Source organism: Thunnus albacares, chromosome 11, assembly GCF_914725855.1.
Source record: "Thunnus albacares chromosome 11, fThuAlb1.1, whole genome shotgun sequence".
NCBI lineage: Eukaryota > Metazoa > Chordata > Actinopteri > Scombriformes > Scombridae > Thunnus > Thunnus albacares.
Window position 1 is genome coordinate 23,864,017 of NC_058116.1, and position 19,295 is coordinate 23,883,311.

At 41.1% G+C, this 19,295-nt stretch overlaps 1 protein-coding gene across 3 annotated transcripts in view; it reads right to left on the reverse strand.

The window, feature by feature from the left end:
- ptpn4a (protein tyrosine phosphatase non-receptor type 4a) overlaps positions 1 to 18,214 on the reverse strand; it is an 82,304-nt gene extending 64,090 nt beyond the window's left edge. Inside the window, exon 1 of one of the 3 annotated variants that reach the window (XM_044365167.1) lies at positions 17,677 to 18,214. The gene's annotated coding sequence lies outside the window, so the exon portion shown is untranslated. Of the gene's footprint in view, positions 1 to 5,477; positions 5,579 to 17,676 lie in introns of those variants that run through there. The other 2 variants (XM_044365169.1, XM_044365168.1) reach the window with 2 other exon arrangements.
- Positions 18,215 to 19,295: the final 1,081 nt, after the last annotated feature.

Sequence of the window (19,295 nt, forward strand, 5' to 3'; positions counted from 1 at the left end):
AGATGGAGGTGGGTGGAACACATTGTGGTTGGTAAACAGGGCCAAAACAGGAAAGCGTGGGCCTACCTGACAATCACCTCACAGCCTGTACAATGTTTCCACGCTGTAGAAAATAAGGTTAGCTGTTGGGTGAAAAATACTGAGAAAGCAATTTGTCGTTCTTTTGCATGTCCTGAGGTTCAGAAGGTAGAAATTCTCATCTGGATTAATCCGTCCTCTAGGCCACGGTTTGCTTTGTACAAATTCCAAAGGTGCATGCGCGGCTTAATGTCTTAAACTCAAACAGCTGATACAAATCTCCCCAGCATCAGGCTTTCTAAGTGAAGTTTGATTTTCTGCTAGCGCCGTTCAACCCAGTGCGACGTCAGAGTCCTGACACAGCGGTGACGGCCTTTATTTTCATAGAGCCTGTCTGACTGTGGCCGGAGCGTTATGATGCATCACGGTTTTCACAGTCTGTCAGCTGCCCCGTATGAACACTGAAAGAGGTTTCGCTTGCTGTAATCATTCTTCCTGTTCATACCGGTCATTAAAAAGATCCTAAAATGTGCTTACAATGTAAGTGATGGGGGACAAAATCCTGTGGAACAATCGCAACTAAGAGACAGAGGCCTTAACTTTAAAAGACATCCACTTGATCTGACTAATTTGGACAGCTGAAGCTTCATATTAGCTTCAGATGAACTTTTAAATATGTTTTTGCATTTTACATGGAAGGAGGACTGTGGATTTTGTCCCTCATCACTTACATTGTAAGCATATTAGGAAGGGATCTCTTAACGGCCAGTATGAATGGGAGGAATGATTAGAGCAAGCAAGACCTACTTCAGAGCTCTACACTAGGAGCACATGTGCTTCTAAATGAAAAAAAAAATGAGGAGCAGAGTGAAAAATGTTCAACTAACACAGAGTTTATTAACTTCTCAGCAGTTTATCTTTCACACTACTGTAGGCCAGCTATCACCTGCTGCTGTCTCTGCTGTGTGTGGGTGTGCTTAGGTCTTTGTCAAACAGACTCTAATTTAAATAACCTGAGGCCAGTATCAATGAGAGAACAGGAACTGAACTATCATTCACCTTTTCGCGTTGGACCGCAGTCAAGAAGTGAATTCATTAAGAAAGAAACGATTAGTCGATCGACAGAAAATTAATCTGCAACTATTTTGACAATCAAATCATCGTTTTAGTGATTCTTTTAAGTAAAAATGCTAAATATTTGCTAGTCACTTGGGGCCACTACCCTCCACCTCCTTATGGAGGCGCTGTATGGACTGGTGACGGTCAGGTGACAACGAAGAAGAAGAAAACAAGCCGTGAGCAGCTGCTCTCCGTGTCACACGCTGGAAACACAGAGAGTCCGCTGGAGCTTTGACAGTCAGTAGAAGCACGTTCAAGGCCCTTTGTCGAAGTTTCTGTGTTGCAGCTGAGCTAGCGGCTCTGCTATGAGAGGCTCTCCAGAGTCCTGCTGTTCATCATGTTAACGTTACCGTTGTCAGCCCTGAATATCTTGTTACGCTCTGAATATATCACAGTTAGTTATCGACGGGTCATGTGTTATGTTTACTGCCGCACAGAAAAGGAATACATCTTTGCTTTATTAGCACGACGTCGCCTCTCTGTTGTCTCTTATCGGGCTCGCTAAAGCTACCAGCTGCTCTGTGTGAGAGACACACAAACCGAGGCTACAGTTAGTGTGCTGATATTTATACTCGGTGGCATTTCTGTTCTGTGAAACGAAATGTACCGTTAATAAACATTGCACATTATCTGACTATTAAATACTGGCTTTTGAATGAATAGCAGCAGGTGGGGGAGAGAGAGAGAGAGAGAGAGAGAGAGACTACAATAGGTTGTAATCTTTACTTGCACACTGTGCTCGTAAATTATTTTTCCGGTTCACACATCTGTTTTTTTAGGAGCAAATGCGGGTGACATACTGTAGAGCTCTGTATTTCAATGTTCATTTAGGCCCCTGAATATTGCTTTAAGACAGAAAAAATGTGAACTTATCCTTTAATGGAGGTTGAGATACAGAGGATAATGTACACACACACTGTCTTTTCTGATGAGCTAGCAGTGTATTTGCATGTACAGATATATTACCGGACATCAGCCATAGAAAAGCTGATAGAATCTAGAAAACATTTGTTTATGTATTCTGCAGCATTAGCTTTATTAGAAACACTGGTAAGTGACATAAACTACATGTTCTTTATAGCTTTATCACGTTATGTAGGCCAGTATAGGTTTGTGTGGGCTATAAGTATCTGTGTTAGTGTTTGTAGGCACGACAGCGTTTCCTCTGCAGCATTGGCCTAATATACAGCAAACCAGGTTTCAACAGCATGAGTTAAACACTGCTCGATTTTGCCCGGACTGTTCTAGATTAATCTGATTTCACAAAAGAAGATTAGCGAAACCCCAGACCTAAATGAAGGCTTAAATGAAACAATCAAACAGATTTAACTTGAGAGTAATGGTGCTATTGTATAGAATAAAAAAGATCCACTGAAAACAAGAAGGATGCACACTAATACGGAGACTGACATGATGAAATAAATACACATTTCAAAGTATTTTTTAAAGTATTATCACATTTATGGCATGCATTAGTTGTGTCAAGTAAAAATTACTTTAAAAACACAAATTGATGTCAAACTTCTTCTGATATTAATTGATTATTTGGTGTAAAGCATCTCACCAGAACCCAAAATTATACTTTCAAATAGCTAATTAAAAGTGAAAAGTGACTAATCCTAACATTTGGGAGGCTGTAACATGTAAACAGACAATATTTTGGCTGATAACAAATGATTAATCAGTTCTATAATACTAATAGATTAATCAACTAATTGTTGCAGCACTAATGATGTTACCATGATTGGCTGGTGTAACCACATTAACACCTCTTCTTCTCATAATCTGAACTCTTAATGTGAAATGACTCTAAATGCTTTTATATTGTTACCTTGCTCCTGCGGGGCATACACACAACATCTCATCCCCTTCTAGCCTGCTTAGTTTTTCAGTTTCTCAATGGAAGAAGCACAGAAGCGCTATTGCTACGTTCTTGTAACTATGACAACTCCTCTAAACATCAATACCAACACAACCAGACATATACCAAAGATATTTAATATCCGAATAACGGCCAGTCCTCAACTGTAGCATCTGAAACAGGCCCTGAGGAACAAACCTGACCTCCTACACTATGAAGTAAAGTTATTATCACCGCTCCAGTGGTGGGTTAGCCGGTGTTAATCAGTTGCTAGGTTCATTCTTAAGTAAGCAGTGCTAAAATATGCACTGATTCATGGTCCGGTGAGATAAAAGTGTCCAAAGAAATGTCATGTATTGTCCTTTTGCTAGCAGCTTCTGCTGGCATTGAGGCTGCGAGAGAGAGAGCAGGCAGAGCAGCCGTGAGTCAGCCAGAGCCAGCCCCCTGCCTCATGCTGAAATCAGAGAAACCACAAGAATGTAACAGCTTCTGTTATTATCCCTCCCTGCTGCCTCACTGCCTGATAGCCTGCCCCAGAAAATAGCAGCAAGGCCGCCTGTTTCTCCCTCTCTCTCTCTCTCTCTCTCTCTCTCTCTCCCTCTCTCTCTCTCTCTCTCTCTCTCTCACACACACACACACACAATCTTGTTCTCATGTTCTCTTGGTCGTCTCATTCCCATCTCTGACACACACACACACACACACTGATTCTCCCAGGATATGGTTGTCCATTTTGCTCACTTTCTTTCTGCATGCACAAATACTGGATATAAGCGCTCACACACACACACACACACACACACACACACACACACACACACACACACACACATACACACACATACACGCGGGACCTGACAGTGCAAAATCACATAGGCTGTAATTTGTTTTTCCGACTGATAATTGCAGCAAACACAAAGCTGTCAAACACGTAGAAACATCTAGACAAATGCCCAGAGGGAGACCGAAGCTGATACAGTACAGAACTAGCAGGAAAACACCCAGTGAAATAGATCAATGGATTGAAGGACTGACATATTGATTGTCAGTCTGTCCCATTTATTGTTTTGAGAATCAGCAACTCTCTGCTAGCGTGGCTTAAACAGGGTTTCTGACTGTGTTGCTACTTACTAAAGTGCAAATTTAAGAGCAGCACAAGATCTTGACACAGTTTCCATCTTAGTTGTGTTACTTGTCAGCACTTTTTTTCCATTTTTTTTTTTTAAAAAGTTAACAATACTTTGGTCCTGATATTGTTTTTTGCTGGACCACAACAGTGGAGCCATCCGTTCACACGGGAATGTCTGTCCGTCACTGACTGACTCACTGAGTGATGGAGGTTACACCATTGGTTGCCCGGCCGAGCGTTGGAGTTTCCCCATTGGCCGTAGTTCAGAATGATTCAATGAGAACAGTTTTCTGTTACATCCTCAGGGGACGTTTACAGCGGTTCCACTGACTGCGGCTCATTCTGAATTTATCGCACCCTAACGGCGCCCTGCAGCCGGGCCAGCAGACGCCCTACCTCGGTCGTCACCTGGACTCCTCCCATATGCATGATTACACAACTGTTGGAGGAGTGTGTGGATATATAGCTGCGGCGGACCCGGCGTGTGAGGTCCGCAGCCTCGGTGCCGGCGGGGAGCGTCATGGATAATGTTGGCAGCTCACCCAGCGGTGGTGGTGGTGGTGGTGGTAGTGGTGGTGGTGCGCCTGGGGCTGCTGCACATGAGAAACCTCCAACGTTTGGTTCTCGCGGCTTCGGCCGCATCCGAGCCGGGACAAACAAACAGCGTGAGCTTGCAGAGTAGGAGAGAAAACAGCTCTCCATACGCCGGGAGGCACGAGGGAATTAAAGCGCCCCGAATAACAATCAATCTGACAAAACACTCAATGCAGAGTGAGTCTGAGATAGAAACAGATGAAAGAGCAGATAATTACAATAGTTATAATTAGAAGTAAAATAAGTTCTCTTTCAAATCAAACATCCTGAGATATGAGTGTCTCAAACATAGCAAAACCATGTCATGTGATACACTGCTTCAGTACACTTTACCAATAAATATTACTGGGACCACTACAGACAACTGCCAATGAACATTTAATATCCAGGAATTCACATTATAGACACTAGCACTGACTTTCCTTGTAACAAATTGGCCACAATCTTGTACATTGACCATAAACGGTCCAGACATAGACTAGCTTTTAACCAAGTCTTGTTTAAAGTCTTGAGTTTAATGCATGCACCGAAAAAAAATCCAGTTTTATAAAATGTAAAATTACTTGTCATTCACTCTCTGCTAATAATGTATTTTACCTTCCAAGCAAAACAATCAAATAAGTTTTTAAAAAAATACATAAATATTTTTACCGTTTTTAAAGTGCAAAACAAAATAATAAACCTGCAGCAAAGAGTTGCACTGTATGTTGTTACATTGCATTCATTTTGCAGATGCTTTTGTCCATGGTAACTTACAATAAGTGCATTCAACTTCCGTAGAAACAAGCCTCTTGAGTGTTCTTGCAGTCAAAATGAAGAAAGTTGCGTGTGTGCTGTTCGCTTCAGAAATGTACTGTATGTGTTACAGAAGGCTGACTCTGCAGTTCCTCTGCAAACTTGTTTGTGATAACTGTCCTGCAACCTTGTTTTGCCTTTCCTGTGCTGTTTTCCCTTCTCTGCCACTGAGAACAGACTGATGTCTGCGTGTTTTTCTGCTGGTTTTTGATTCTCACACCAGAGACAGACGGGAGGGCTAATGCAGAGAGAACTACATGTGGCTAATAGCAATAAAAACAAATCAAACAAAACACTAGCTTGATAAAGGTCAGCTGATATTTCATGCTAACATTACAGCAGCAGTGCCAGTTAATTGTGAAGCATCACAATTGATTAATTAAATGTCTTTTTTGCTGATTACACAACTTATTGAGTCACTTCTCACACTTCAACTGAAAGCAAGCTGGTTTTCTGTGTGTAACCAAAGTCTGTTTCAAAAACGGATTCTGTAACATTACTGGTTTCCGTTTTTTTTTTTTTCTTTTTGCTTCCAAAGATAGATCTCCTTCACATAACTGTTCTATTCAAACATGTATTTGCTATATCATGATATATATATATATATTGATACTGGGAAATATCCTAATAAATATCCTCATATAGATTTTAACTGATCAGCAGTTCTCTCCATTCTGGTGTCAATTATAAGAGGAGTAAATAGGTAGATGCACCTATCTGCCTGGTTTTAGTTCCACAAAACATGAAAAATGAACGTTTTAAGTGTCCTCGTGTGCAGCTCTGGTTTGCTGGGAAAAAGTTAGCCTGAGGAAAAGATTACTCCTATCCTGAGGCAGTGAGTTAAAGTTTAGAAATGTTAGGGCAGGCCCAGATGTCAACAAGAGAGCAGAGGGAGGTACATGTGAATGTGTGTGTGTGTGCTTGTGTGTGTGTGTGCTGTTCGGAGCAATCCAGCTCACGTGGGTAGACACACCCTCCAGAAAAGCATGCCCACAAGCTTTTGTAACCAGATATCTCTACGCACGCTGACGATCCTTTACCCCCCCCCCCCCCCTTCCCTTTCTGCATCATCTAACATCCACGGTGCCCACATTTTCACAGCCCCTATTTACATTCAGCACCTGTCTATTAACTGTCTAAAACTGAAGAAATGACGTAGAGAGAGAGAAATTACACAGAGTTAATCGTGATCACTGTGATTCACTACTAGTAAGGAGGTGGGATGACAGAAAACAAGCCTGACAGTGGAGAGTTTTGAAGCAGTATGAAATAAAAAAATAAAAAAAAACAGCAGTGTTTTTAGACTGTTTTTTCTTGCATCTTTGTTTGACTTGGATATAGAATTGCTTTTGCGTTCCCTCCACCCATCTCCAAGCAAAACAAGCAGCGGATAAAACTAGGTTTTTTACCGTGTAAATTGTTGATGTTCCAGAAATAACCCTGTCAAGTGTCACACACACACAAAAAAAAAAAAAAAAAAAAAACACACTGCATGTCTGGAAAGGAAGGCAGAAAACTATGGGGTTGAGAGTCCCTCCTACTAGTCTTTTAATAAATGATGGAACCAAAATATGACTCATTTACTGTCACTACTACTGCTGGTTGGTAAAAACAGGTCTATTTCTGACTGGCAGAGCTGAGTTCTTTGATGGTGGAAACCATCAAATAATAACCTAAAATGTCATCACTTTTTAGATACATAATTGCGAGCAATTTGATCGAGTTAAAACTCTGGAAAAACATTTGTAAACCAGTGTTTCTTTAACACCACCTGGTCCTACTTAATCTCAGTTTGAGATCAACAACAATCAGTGTGTTTACATGCACTGAAGTGACCTGGTTACAGCCAGCTTTCTCCAGTATGCTTCTTTCTTAAATGTCATGTAAACAAGAAACCTTGTAACCGTAAGCAGGTACAGAAGGTTAAAAAAACCTGGTGTCAGCAGAAAGTTATGCTAGTTTCTCTGCCATGTATACACGTAACCAGATTTCTAATTGACTATTTACAAGTACCCTTATGCGTAAAAAGAGAGTGCAGAAAGGGAAAGCCCAGCAGAGCGGCTGGATGAAAGGAGAGATCATGACACGGAGTGATGCATCCTCTTATTTCAAATACTTCCATCCGACGACTGAAACCAGGGTTCCCACACCTTCTTTAACATCAAAATTCAAGCACTTTTCAAGGACTTTTCAGGCCCGGTTCCCTCGAATTCAAGGACCCGACACGGCATAGTATGAGTCACGGATCAAGGTTAATTACTGTTACGACACAGACTTTTTATAATGAGAACTAGCAGCTTTATAGAAGCTCACAGCACAACAAAACCATATTCTGTTCTTGCACAACATATATCAATCCAAGCACTTTCAATGACCTGTGTCTATTTATGTCTGCTTTCAAAAGCTTTCAAGGCCTTGTTTTTTTTTTTTTTTTTCTCAAATTCACAAACTTTCAAGGATTTCAAGGACATGTGGGAACCCAGTCAAACTAACACAAAGTAACCTGTAGACGTCTAAAAAGTCGGTTTCCACCTCTGAAACATCTGACTATTTGTTAAATTCAGACACTTTGACACTATGTGGGAAAGATCTGCTCTGTCTGTCCTCCTCCGGTCTCCTATAAGGCTGTGTTCACACCAAATACGGCGATCCGGTACTATGACGCTAGGGGCTATAATGGTGGGGGTGTGTGAAACAATGAAAGGCATTGAAGTTACAGATGAATGCATTTAAGAACTTATTAGAAGCCAAAACACCACGCAACGATTTGTAATACTCACAGCCACGGAAGCATGACGGTGAGTTGCGTTTTGGCAAAAGTTGAGTCTGGTTCAACTTCTTAGCCGGGCAGCTGCTGCGTTTTTTTTTTTGTTTTTTTTTTTTGCTGAGCTCTACTCCTGCAGCATAAACATGCTGTCCCCTTTTAAATGAATGGGAGGATTGCAGCGTTTCATGCATTGCCAGATTTGGTTTTAATGCAGCCTAACACACACACACGTCAGAAAACAGCATCTTCGGGGGGGGGGGGGGGGGGGGGGGGGAGAAATCCAGTTACTGATCTGCTGCAGGTATCCACAGTGCATGTAAACTCGTTCTCTGATTAGCAGCTTAGCCTGGTTTCTCAGAGTAACCAGGTTACTGAAGTGCATGTAAACGCACACTCGATTCTCATGAGGGGGACGCAGCAGAATAAGGAGTGCAACCCATTTTTGGCTCTGACCCACTGTCCTCGAGCAACTGTGTCCTTTGACCTCCTTTGGTATTCGGGGCTCATTAAGCAGCTGTTTCAAAGGCAGACCTGAGGATCCGAAGTTGACACACACACACACACACACACAACCACACGCTAAGCTCAGGTTGCACAAGCAGCAGGTTAGAATGGGACTACAAAAATCTCTGCTGAGCACATCACATCTTTAGGAGAATGTGTATGTGTAAACGTGTATAGATTGGTGCGTGTGTTGCTGTGTTCGTGCATTTTAGGGGGGGGGGGAGAATGGGAAGAATGATAGTGAGGGGAAAGGACAAGCCGCGACTCGCGCCGGAGCATAACTCTTAAGTAAAGAGTTAGGAGCCAGCTGTACTCACATACCTGAGGTGTGTAAAGGTGGGGGATGGGCTGCAGTGGATGGGGGAGTCCTCTCTCTTTCAGATGAAAAATGTTGAAGTATACTCATATCATCCAGTGGTTACTCTATAATAATATAATGATATGTTTTCCTTGAGCAATGATGGAGAGGAAGGACTGATTTCATTCTAGCCTCATCTGAAAGACTTTCTCTTCATTTAGACCATCGATGCACTAATTCCCAACACTGGTGCAATACTTCACTTTGTCACGATATCTCACTACATATTACTATAAATCGAACCATATCATATGAGAGAACGTATGCGACCGCGAGCGAACCTACAATGTTTAAACAGTTAAATAAATTAACGATGTTCAGCGACTGACGGCGGCACCGACTGCTCAGAGTTCAGCAGTAATTTAAAGCTGCTTCTTGGTACCGATCCCTAAAGACCGCAGAGGTCTGGGTGGATGAGATGGGTAAGGAAGTGAGATTGAAGGATATCTACGTGTTGAGGAAGAGAAAAGGGACTGAGAGGAATTCAGCAGCTAAACCGACACCGACAACTGACCGAGTAAACACATTTCAACAAGCTGAATGCAGAACTGAGAACAGGCACGAGTACATTTTATTATCAACTTATTTATCAGAGACGATGCTCGTTGATCAACCAGAGTTAGCCTGGAGGGCTAATTTTCATCCCTTGTCCATGGCCAGATTTCAACACCACTGCCACATTGGATATCTTTTGTTTTGCAAGTTGAGTTTCTTAATAGACGTACATGTACAAAAAAAACTTAAAGTAGTATTTACACCTGTGTTTGTCCTATTATGACATGTCGAACTGTCTTCTGTGAAAAAGGCCTATTGCCTGTTTCTTTTAAAACAGCAGTAAGTGATTTTTTGCACTAATAAAGGTAAAAATCTGCAGCTCTTTGAAGATACTTGACATCTAAAGCAGTATAGTCATCATCATGGCTTCACTTATTCAATCTACCCATTGAGATGCCGATCACACGTCCAGTCAACCCTTTTCTCTCCTATCCCTTCATTTATCTGATGGCCATCCCTGCATCTATCCATCTCATACCCGGTGATGGTCAATGATAATGTTAATCCTTTAATACCTTTATGTTGCTATGTCTCAATCCAACCTCTGCAGGGCTAACCAGGTCTAACACACACAGGCCCCTAAACTATAATCTAGCTATCTTTATCTCCTGGCTCTGCTGGCATAATCTAGTCCTGCAAACTGAGTTAGAACACACGAGTGACTCATCTCAGGGCTGATACAGGATGATGAATTATAACAGATATCTAGAGCAACTATTTATGTTGCCAAGGCCTACAGGCTTGTGGGCTAGTGGAGTAAAGAGTCAATTTCCCCTTAATAAATCAAAAGATTGAGTCAGAAATGCATTTTACAGATGTAGGTCACATAAAAATAATGGACCCAGTGGTCTATTGATACTCCATACTGGGGGAAAAAAGTACCGCCCCAATGCCAATTTGTTAATGTGCTTGTTGCTTCTTGACAGTTAAACCCTATTTTTTTTTATGTAGAGAGATATAAATGGAAAAAACATTTTATTCAATAAACAGCTGGTTAATATCTGTGAAACACTGGCTATGGTTTTTGGACAAAACCTAATTTACGGCTATGGATTGATTGCCAGTGGTGAATTTGAAACAGCAAGATGAACTTGTTTCACTTCTTCAGTATCATCCCTTTTAATTTCCCAAATCCTACAAATTGTCTTTGTTGTATGCTACTCTGAGAGAGACTATCTTTATCACACACTGCTCCCAGTGGGACAACAAAAGGGGACTGTCCTTACCGCCCCATAATCTGGGCTGTCCTCATGTGCTGATACAGTATGATTGCCACAACTGGGCCTAATCCCAACCTCTTACAATCACAGAGATCTCCAAGACATCAATAAAAGACATTGTGTGTGTGTATGTAGGGTCACATTTCTCTCAGGTGTTGTCTGAATCCTGTATACCTGAATGTTAACTGGTGGATTCAAAGCATTTAGTGTGTGTGTGTGCATAAGAAGTAGGGGTTCGGTCGCTCTCCTCTCTCTAGCTGGATAGCATGCTGTTTCAGCTAATCAAACCATTATGACTCCCCACTAACTGAGAACACCATTAACATATTATGCAGTTTCACCTGATTGGTTCTGCATAATCCAGATACACCAAGACTAGATACACAGAAAAAGAGAGAGAGAGAGAGAGAGAGACAGAGGGGGAAGGGAAGAGGTGATCCTGATCTGACAATAATACATCTATAATAAAATCTTAAAAATGGAACAAAGACATTCAGACAATTTTTCAGAAGGAGAGCCACTACGAATTCATGTTTCATAAAAAGGTACTTCTGAGTGATTTAATGGTTTTTTTCTGCCTTTTTTTAGTCCGCGTGTCACAGAAATGGCTACTCACAAGACTACTTAGAACATTTTTATACGAGCATAAAGAATGACTATGATCTGACACTACTATGACTGTCTAACTATGAATAAACGTTGTCAATTACTTCACATAATAAGGTTTTTTCCCTGCTAGAACTGAATCCATCTACAATTCACAAGGCCACTGTTATTTTTGTCCCAGTGTTCACAGGCAGAAAATACCGTAATTATTTTTAGTCTTAAAACTTAAAAAATTCATGTAAACATGCAAGTCTTCGTCTCTGCTTTTCCAATATTGAGACTAAAACGCCTGACAGACACGTCTACGTGATACTATTATTTTGCTACCAAATGTGTCGCAACTAATATGGCAATACTTGATTTAAATTTTTGGAAGTCTAAAACTGTCAAAGCACCTTTGTTCTGGCACTCTGTCACTGTGGTATCTTGCACAGAATAAACACAGCTGTGTTTGGGGCTCCTGAGATGATTTTTTGCTAAAGAGTTGTGCCATATCCGCCCCAGCAACAGACCACTAACTAGCTCACTTTCTGAGACCTATCTGGCTGGATATTTATGTGAATGGGTGGCTGGTTCACTTAAGGACTGCCAGTCAGTAGGAAACTGTAGCTCAGGAAAATGATGGTGATCTGAGAGCGCTAGCAGCCTGTGACATGTTAGGCCCGAACTGTAAATGTATGTCGACTGTTTTACCTCCCACTTTAGATTAACGTGTTGGCAGTAATTATCCTTCATGTAATTACTGATGCAAGATGCACAACATTCTAGGAATAAGCTGGCACAAAATCCCAAGTAACTTGGCAACAGTCTTGTTGGTGTGCAGCCACTGTAAAATAAAATGGCCAAACTCCGTCTATCAATAGCTCCGCTTACAGCGCTTCCCAACTACAAACAGGGCTGTGAGCTTTCCAAAGGGTTATAATGGAATGGGCAGGCAGCTGGTCCTCTTGGTTAAACATGAACAGGCTGCTCTTTGACAGGGCTGTCACCAACAGTCAGCATAGGTCACAGGGAGTCCGGTCTCACGCAAATAAATAAGAGGGTTTTATGAGGGGTCTTAAAAAAAAAAAAGGTACATACCACTCAATTTGAAACGAGCACAAGCGTTGGTCTTAATAAGCAAGTATGAATGGATATAGTGATGCCAGAAGTTAAAGTTCATTAATACTAACAGGCTTTTTTTCACAGCACTTCTGGTGATGAATGCGAGGCTACTAATGTAAGATACGTGAATACTAGCATCTTTGAAGCCTGATAATGTATCTTGTCTGCAGCAGCCAGCCAGCATACTTCTTACCAACACTGTGAGTTAACACCAATACTGAGCTGTCAGCACTATTGAGCACCATGCTGAGTGGTATAGGGTGTGTCTTTCCAACGTTGAGACTAAGCAGACATAAGGTGTCAGACAAAGATAGAGAGGGAAAAAAAAAAAAAAAGTACAAAACTCAGAGAGTGACAAAAATGACAGCTGCGTTAAGTTCCAAAACACATTACATTCACAAGGAAATGGCATTTTGCTTGTTTGTTTCTTCTAAGGAATGCCTGCAAAAGATCTAAGAATAAGTGACTTCATATAGGAAACAGAGGATCTTTGGACATATAATGTTCTACACATTCTGCTCTCCTAGCCGGTCCCACAGTGTGTACACATCTCAGCCTTTAAAACCGGCAAGAACAATGGTTGACCTTTGACTACTTTGCTATGTGGGCTGGTTTATGATGTTTAACCAGGAGGCTGTCATCTTTACGCATCTTCTCCGCAGGTACCGACTAGACCTGTGGAGACACATATACAAAAATGGCATGATAAATCAACTACTGAGGGCCCTTAGGATGTCAAAGAGGACATAAATTTGCTGCCCCTCCTGGTTTACCACATTAAAACAAATGAAACAGCCTAACGTTTGCAACCGTCAACCAAAACATGTAAGTTGTAGTGCTGCCAGTAAAGTTGAATTATTTAACACTGTTCCTCAACCATGAGCTTCTTCAGTTCCGATCAAAAACAAAAGGATATCATCAAGGGTTGAATAAAGAACTGCTGAACTAGGTGGGTGTAATACTGGATAGGTGCATGATGTAAAAAACATTAATACAATAACCGTCCGAATTGTCTGAAGTCCCTAAATAATCATAATGGAGCAGACTTTCCACACAAAGCTCTCGGCCCTTTGTGCCAGAACACATTTTCCGTCAACATTTATGGCCTTTAATCTCAAAATCATCAGGTTTCTCTGCAGTCTGTTACAGATAACTTTCAGTAAATTCCCTTTGAAATCATAGAAAAAAAGTCGCTCTATATAACTTGAGATTTTGCTTCATAATCGTCAAACTTTTTTCTCCAGTAAAAGGAACCGAGTCGACCTTTTCACAGCTACATCTATGTCTGTGTGTGAACCGGAAGTGCAGTGCAGCACTAATAGAGCACGTAACTCCGTGGACAGATTCACCAGAATATTTTTTTTTAAAAAAAGGATTGTTTTCTTCCCTAAAAAGATGATATTACAACTTGATATCAATCAAAATAATGTCACAAAACGTGAAATAGCGTATTCAAACCTTGCCGGCTGATACAGAACAAAACAATCAGACCGATAAAATAAATGAAAAAGGGTTTTCTGTAATTTGTTCATTTGGCACAATAAATACATTATTTGATATCACTAAGGCTCACAATGTCCCATCAACATATCACTGGAGCCCTGACAATCTTCTCTGTCCATTCATATTTGGATATTTGTGCTGTACTGAAAACTTTTCAAAAAAATCTAGACATAAAGAAAAAACATATTGTCTCTTTTTGACAAAAAGTCTCCTACAGTTCATGTATAGTACTACTCACATGCACAATGATGACATTTCTGGATAGCCTGATTTGTAAAAGAAAAAACTATATATGTCATATATTGTGACTACACCATACACCTATGAAGGAAATGATGGAAAGAAATTAAAGGACAACATTTTGAAGCAATGCCGATTGCAGATCTCACCACTGATTCCAATGAAAAGGATCCTTTTATGGTGTTGTTTTAAGTCTGAATCAATTGTTTTATTCACATTTTTTGCTGTTACTGTCAATGCTAATCCTTATTACAGGCAATACTGACCAACAACTTCTGAAACTGTTGTACACATACTACAGACCTGGAATAAACTGCAGGCTAGGCCACATAAAGAGAGTAATTTCAGCTAAGGTGAAGACAAATGACATATACCCACCCCAACAGTAGGAAATAAATGTAAGGTTAAATAACAATTCGCCTATGTGCTACAGCCACAGTTAAATTTAAACAAGTTGAACTGGGATGTGATGATAATATCTACTAACTCCTAACTTGCTCCCATGGGATCCCCCTGCCCTGTGATAGCAGGTGCAATTTATCCCCATTACCCAGGCCACACCTGTGCCCCCTTCTGTCTTCCTCCCTCAGTCTTTCTCTACTCATATCTCTCTCTTTCCTCTCCTCACATCTTCACCTCTTTTTTCCCCCTCTTTTATCTGTTCTCTCGCTCCATCTCTCTCTCTCTCTTTCTCTCACACGCTTCTGTTGTGCACCACTGGGACGGCAGGTTCAGGTGTGCTGCTCAAGTAAAGCAGGGTCATTGCCACAGGCGATTTGATCTTCACCAGCTGGGTCCATCCCCTCTTTAAACTCAGGACTTCTTGGAGGTTTACGCATCGAGGATTCTCCTCAACACATCATTTCTGAACTTGCGATGTGCACAGTCAGAAACAAGCGTCCCCTTTTTGTGATCAGTGATTGAACCTCTCAAGAAACCCGGATGCTTGACTCTCCTATTGTCACTGAGATCAAAATCCACAGTTGCAGGGTTTTATCTGGGCTTTCAGTGTAATTCTGTTCGGTAGGGAGCATTTTGGGCAGGAGTCATGTATTTAAGCATTTTAAAAGAGCCAATAACAACCAGCAAATACACTGATGCTAGACACTATCAGTAGGTGTGTAAAAACAAAAAATAGTTAGGGCAAGATGAATATAAATGTAGAGGAAACCATGTGATTAAAAGGATGAAATTACCTGGAACCAAGTTAAAATCCTTAATCTATTCCTCATGATCAAACAAGCGAGGGACTGTTGACAATAATGCACCTAACTTTAACCAAGCTCTGAAGAGTGTATCTCACTGTAAATAATCGCTTAACATTTCATCAAGACTGGTGTCAGTGAGCCGTCAAGTTACATATCATTCACATGAGTAACAAGCCTAAAAACAAGTGCTTTACAGAATGCAAAATAATCCTTACTAACACAGCTTTAATATATAATATGGTGGCAATCAACAGACTAGAATGGTGCCCCAAATAAAAAATGTGCAACATGGCAGGCCTAATTCCCAAGATAAGTAGTTCAGCTTCAGCAACCAACCATCCGCCTGTGACAGGGATTCCCAAACGTATTCAGGTCAAGACCAACCAACTAAAGACACACATTTTTTTGGACTCCTATCTGCATTTTTTTTTCCCATCAGAAATGAATACTCATGAGTGAAAATCATACTGATATGCATATTATTAGGAACACCTGTGCAATCTAATGCAACAGCTCTGCCATAAATTCTACTTTTACAAAGCTTATACCGTTTCAGTTTTTGTTGACATTGTCAGAAAGGTGATAATTCCTCTTTATGTTTATTATAGGGGTCGTAGCGGGTGGTGGTGGTGGTGTACTGGAGTGCATTTTATTGAAAAGTGTTCCTATTAAATATTAGGAACACAAGGTGCTCAGTGAGTGTATACACACAGTATGTCATCAGGGGGTTAGGTGCATATAGGGGGGCTTCAGGTGCCTCCTTCACTGATACACTTTTGGAGCTGCTGATTTTGGGGGAATATGTGAAAAAAAAACGATCCCAACTACTAGATTTCATTCATAATCCCTCCCTTTGCAGCCCCTAACAAACTCAAATCCCATTCAGACAATACAAAGCATGATTCTTTCTTCAAATAGACACGAAAGAGACATAGATGGTAGGGGAGGGGGGGGCTGGAGAAACAGGGTAGAGCAGGGTCCATATGATCTGAGCAGCGGCAGCAGCAGAGGAACCGACTGCGACCCAAAAGATGTGGCACGGATGGTGGAGGATTACGTCATCGAAAAAAAGGAGGACGCCTCACCACAGCTAACCCTCACATCCATTACTTAACACCACACAGTCAACAGCTTTTTTCTGTCAGCAAACACGAGCTCTCTTTCCAATCAATTATTATGAACAATTAATGATGCACGGGGCTACTTAAAGCAGGGTCGCGATAAGCAGCTTACCTACAGTTATACAGGGCCTCCGGTGTGACATTTCTAGGATGTGACACGTACATGAGAGCAGTTGTAACAAGCGGTGCGTCAACAACGATGTCGCAATGAATGAAAACCCCACATCGGTTATATTTTTAAGGGTCTGAAACGGGGTTTTTTGCTTCATCGATGCACTGCTAAGCGCTCGCTGTGTGCTAAAGCTCAGTTAAACAACACTTGCGTTGAAACACGACAAAGAAATAATCAATAATCACCCGTTAACTGCTATCGCTTATGATAAAGGAATGTCATCTTTGAAGGCATTTAACTGCCGCCGCGCTCGTCCCATTGAACGTCAACTGTCATTAAAGGGCTTATTGTGCACTGTGCAAATGAATGAGCTCTTAACGGCCTGTTTAACTAAATATAGCTACATGTCGACTCCTGCAAAAAAAAAAAAAGCTGAACAAAGTTTCATGAATTCAATAAATCTTTTCAATGCATGCCAATACTGCGCACACTTGGTTAGGTTAGCTACTGTTTCGGCAGCTACGTAAAAGTAAACTGCGAGGTATTGAATGGGCTACGAAACAGTTAGCGTTAGCAAACAAGCAGGCTACACCAACCACTGGCGATAAAGGTTATAGAATAAAATGTATATTATGGCTTTCTGTTTCTTTTTGTGAGATCCCATTCAAACAGAGACAAGTGTAATGACAAAACAGGCCATTTGGAGCAGCGTTATCCCAATGTTATTTCGCAATATTAGCCATTTTGGCCGTGCGGGTAGCAACTTGGATAAAAGTGACAGCACTAAGCTAGCTAGCTAACGTCAGCTGGCTGTAAGAAGGAAAAAAAAGCTGGTGGCCTGTGAAAGAGTGTATTTTCTTACCGTCATAAACTGCTCCAGGGGCGTCCAGTTTTTAAGGAATATAATTTTTGCCTTGTGAGGAAATGGTATGTGTAGGGGCGATATAGCCCGAACATTCAAGATCAGTTCACCCGCTGCCGATGAAACCCAAGCATCATCATTATCACAGTCTTCATCAGTACTCGGAGTCCGCCGCTGATTCACACACATCCATCCAGCAGAGCGGGGCCTCCACCGGGCTCGACCATGCGACTGCCTCGGCGACGACGGATAATCCACAAGACAGGAGCCCCCGCAGTAACCATTGGCTAGACACGGCGACTAGCAGTCATTTCAGGTCGAGAGAATAAGAAATATAATCCCACGCATGCGTCAAAATAAAGAAAGTATGATCGCCAAAAAAAGGTTAGAAGTGAACTATTTTGGACATTAAGTCATAGAGAAGGCAAATGTTGCGTTTCTGACTTTCCCAACATGAGCCTGTTCGTTGTTGTCAGCGCTCCCGGTCTCACTGCAGCTGCTTTGCTCGCTGCCTGCCTTGCAGCACAGTAGCGTTCAGCATAGTGACGTAATGGCGCAAACCGAGCGCGCAGGGGCGGGGCCAGAGAGCGGGAGGCGCGCTGTTTGTTTTTGAGCGCACCCAGGTAGAGCTGCTCCAAAACTGTAATCTGTTGCTCCTACATTTATGATCAACACAATGACAGTTTTTATATCTCTATAGACATACGTGTGCGTGTGTGTGTGTGTGTGTGTGTGTGTGTGTGTGTGTGTGTGTGTGTGTGTGTGTGTAAATCAAATGCTGCTTTCAAAATATTTCCACCATGTGATCACATTAAACTGACATCAAGAGTTGACAAGTTATCCTCATTTTAATATGCACTGAAAAATGGATACTGGGTGTACTGAATTATGGTTCAGCACATGTAGAACATATATATATGTTGCAGAATATAGTAATTATTTCAGTTTTTCATAAACTGAAAAGTAACATTACCATAGCTGACAGTTATCAGTTATTTTCTACTGTACATACTGGCCATCTGACTGAAGAAAAGTAGGTGCTGTATTGCATGTATTTTGGTATATATTGCAAAATCCATACCATCTGTATACCTTTAATGTATTTGAATATGCTTTCTTTACTGTATTGGTCAAATGTGTTGCGTAATGGATATAATACACTCTTAAAAATTAAATTTAACATTAAAAAAGGCCACCGAAATACAAAAGAAAATCTGCTTTCTCAAGTTTATTTTCTACAGTGTCTGCAGACAGGGCATTAGCAGTGGGGATTTATGATACTGTAATTTAATGCAATTTTTTTTTTTTTTAGAGAGCTCCATCCTTACAGAGGTCTTAACTTCAGAATGAATATCATTGCGTGAAATGAATGAATGTAATTATGAAAATTACTTTTTCTTGTTCTCTTTCACTTTGAGTCCAAGCCTGTCCATTCAGACCAAAATGAATCTGCAGCCTTGTCATTCATACATACTGTAAAAGGAAGATTGTAACCAATTGTGAGAGTGGTAATGTGGGCTGTACTGACCTCAAGTGGCACAAAAAAGAAACAGTCTACAATGCAACAAACAATGGGCCATTGTACTGTTGGCTCTGAATAGCTACAATGAAGTAAGCAG